This window comes from Oncorhynchus gorbuscha, linkage group LG08, assembly GCF_021184085.1.
Source record: "Oncorhynchus gorbuscha isolate QuinsamMale2020 ecotype Even-year linkage group LG08, OgorEven_v1.0, whole genome shotgun sequence".
Lineage (NCBI taxonomy): Eukaryota > Metazoa > Chordata > Actinopteri > Salmoniformes > Salmonidae > Oncorhynchus > Oncorhynchus gorbuscha.
The window spans coordinates 23,441,957-23,445,718 of NC_060180.1; positions in this window are offsets into that span (position 1 = coordinate 23,441,957).

Consider the following 3,762-nt stretch of genomic DNA (forward strand, 5'->3'; position numbering starts at 1 on the left):
AGACCATATTCTGACCTTGACTTAATGAAAAAGGTCTAGCCCTACCGGTTCCAATTGAAAAAAAGCATCTACTTTATTTTTTCCAATATAAGCGCCATTCTCTGTCATTTACACTTGATTTGATCGAGGTCAATGAGTCATCCGTTTGGAGAAGGGGATTGTAAATGTAAAATGACACTTGTTTTAGATCTACTTTACCTTATGATCGCTGGAGACAAATGTGAAACCAGTCATATGGCAGCAAACTGAAGCATATCAACATATAAACTTTCCCACAGTAAAGTGTCACGGCTGGCTGAAGGACTGGGCCAAAGTGCAGCATGGTAAGCGTACATCTAGTCGTTATTCAAAAATGACGCAGACAAAACGAAGAACAAAAACCAAACCGTGAAGCTTTGGGCTACGTGCCCTGAACAAAGACAAAGTTAAACTTCCCACAAATCAGGTGGGGGAAAAGGGTACCTAAGTATGGTTCTCAATCAGAGACAACGATAGACAGCTGCCTCTGATTGAGAACCACACCCGGCCAAACACATAGAAATAGAAAATCATAGAACATAGAACATAGACTGCCCACCCAAATCACACCCTGACCAAACCAAAATAGAGACATAAAAAAATGCTCTCTACGGTCAGGGCATGACAGTGCCCCTCCCAAAGGTGTGGACTCCGGCTGCAAAACCTGAACCTATAGGGGAGGGTCTGGGTGGGCATTTCTCCATGGTGGCGGCTCTGGCGAGGGACGTAGACCCCACTCCACCTCTGGCTCGGCCCACTTAGGTGGCGCCTCTAGAGCGGGGACCCTCGTCGCCGACCCCGGACTGGGGACCCTTGAAGCGGGCCCAGGGCAGGAGGGAGACTCTGGCAGCTCCGGACAGAAGGCAGACTCTGGCAGCTCCGGACAGGAGGTAGACTCTGGCAGCTCCGGACAGGAGGGAGACTCTGGCAGCTCCGGACAGGAGGGAGACTCTGGCAGCTCCAGGTAGGAAGGAGACTCTGGCAGCTCCGAACAGGAGGGAACTCTGGCAGGTCCGGACAGGAGGGAGACTCTGGCAGCTCCGGACAGGAGGGAGACTCTGGCAGCTCCGGGCAGGAGGGAACTCTGGCAGCTCCGGACAGGAGGGAGACTCTGGCAGCTCCGGACAGGAGGGAGACTCTGGCAGCTCCGGACAGGAGGGAGACTCTGGCAGCTCCGGACAGGAGGGAGACTCTGGAAGCTCCGGACAGGAGGCAGGCACAGGATTCACCGGGCTGGGGAGACATCCAGGAGGCCTCTTCCTTGGCCGAGGCACCGGATACACTGGGCCGTGGAGGCGCACTGGTGGTCTTGAGCGCAGAGCTGACCCCACCTGTTCTGGCTGGATTCCAGCTTCCACCCGGCAAATGCGGGACGCTGGCACCAAGCACACCGGCCTGTGAATGCTCCGCCTCGACACCGTGAGCACCACCCCATAGCACGGGGCCTGACCAGTCCCATGCTCTCCACGGTAAGCACGGGGAGTTGGCTCAGGTCTGCTTCCTGACTCTGCCACACTCCCCATGTGCCCCTCCCCTCAAAAATTGGAGGGGCTGCCTCTCGGGCTTCCTTGCCAGCCGTGTTCCCACATACCGCTGGTTCCTGTCTCCGGCTGCCTCTGCTCCCCTAGCTGCCTCCACCTGTTCCCATGGAAGTCGATCCCTTCCCGCCAGGATCTCCTCCCATGTGCCGTCCAGAATGTCCTCCCATGTCCAGGAGTCCACCTTACCATGTTGCTTGGTCCGTTGGTGGTGGGAAGTTCTGTCACGGCTGGCTGAAGGACTGAACCAAAGTGCAGCATGGTAAGCGTACATTGTGAAAAACTGAGTTGTGAAAAACTGAGTTTAAATGTATTTTGCTAAGGTGTCTGTAAACTTCCGACTTCAACTGCAAACGCCAGCATGACCATTTGGTTGTCGCCGAGGATCACCACTAACTGTTGATAATATTTGAAAAAGACATCTAGGCTAATTAAATCGTTATGGAGTGGAGAGCAGACAAAGCCATAACAGTTTGAACCCTCAATGCTTGGCTCAATGCTTGACCTTGTCATCACACAGTTCCATGGTTAGTACAGGCAATAGACGAAGGTATACTATTTTCCCTATTATAATTATATGTACCTGAATCTTCTTACATTACAATGGGTTGAAGAACTGAATGTGGGCATTTTCAGAATGAATCAAACAACTGTTTTCTTTCTTTCTTGCGTAAAGGCTCTCCAAACCATTTCGTATGATTCATAAATAGGTCTACTTTGCTAAACCAAAATAATCTACAAAATCAGAATATTTCCAATCTAGCAATTGGTGCTGAAATGGAGACGAATATGCATATATTTAGGCTTTCTATGATCCATCCCGAATATTCTGAACCCTTTCTCTTGATATATTCTAGTCTGTGGACAAAATTCTAACTACTAGGTGCATCATATTTAAAGGGATGGCTTAAGATAAATGTACTGAAAACCACATTGAATGAAAACTCCACAAGAAAATCGGTTGGCCAGCAAGTGGAAGGATTTTCAGGGGTTGAATGACATTTATTCAGAGCACGCAAGGTAGCCACACCTGCAGAACATTACGCTACTGAAAAAGGTATGTCAGAATACCAAATACTGAGAGGTGTGTAGGAAAGGCATGCATTGGAAAGTCATACATACACTACATTACCAAATCTATGTGGACAACTGCATTAATATCATGGGTATTAATATGGTCCCCCCATTGCTTCTATAACAGCCTCCACTCTTCTGGGAAGTCTTTCCACTAGATGTTGGAACATTTCTGTGGGGACTTGCTTCCATTCAGCCACAAGAGCATTAGTGAGGTCGGGCACTGATGTTGGGCGATTAGGCCTGGCTTACAGTCAGTGTTCCATTTAATCCCAAAGGTGTTCGATTTGGTTGAGGTCAGGAATCTGTGCAGGCCAGTCAAGTTCTTCCACGCCGATCTCAAAAAACAATTTCTGTATGGACCTCGCTTTGTGCACCGGGACATTGTCATGCTGAAACAGGAAAGGGCCACCCCCAAACTGTTGCCACGAAGTTGGAAGCATAGAATCATCTAGAATGTCATTGTATGCTGTATCGTTAAGATTTCCCTTCACTGGAACTAATGGACCTGGCCCGAACCATGAAAAGCAGCCCCAGACCATTATTCCTCCTCCCTCAAACTTTACAGTTGGCATTATGCATTGGGGCAGGTAGTGTTCTCCTGTAATTCGCCAAATCCAGTTTCGTCCGTTGGACTGCCAGATGGTGAATCATGGTTCATCACTCCAGAGGAACGCGTTTCCCCTGCTCCACAGTCCTATGACGGTGTCACGTTGAAAGTCACTGAGCTCTTCAGTAATGCCATTCTACTGCCAATGCTTGTCTATGGAGATTGCATGGCTGTTTGCTTGGTTTTATACACGTCAGCAACGGGTGTGGCTGAAATAGCCGAATCCACTCATTTGAAGGGGTAGCCACATACTTCGTATATACCTTGCCTTCGGAAAGTATTCAGACCCATTGACTTTCCACACTTTGGTACATTACAGCCTTATTCTAAAATATATATATTTTTATCCTCATCAATCTACGCACAGCCCCATAATGACAAAGCAAAACAGATTTTCAGATATTTTCAAATATAAAAATGTAAATACCTTATTTACATAAGTATTCAGACCTTTTGCTATGAGACTTGAAATTCAGCTCTGGTGAACCCTGTATCCATTGTTCATCCTTGTAGTAAATTCAA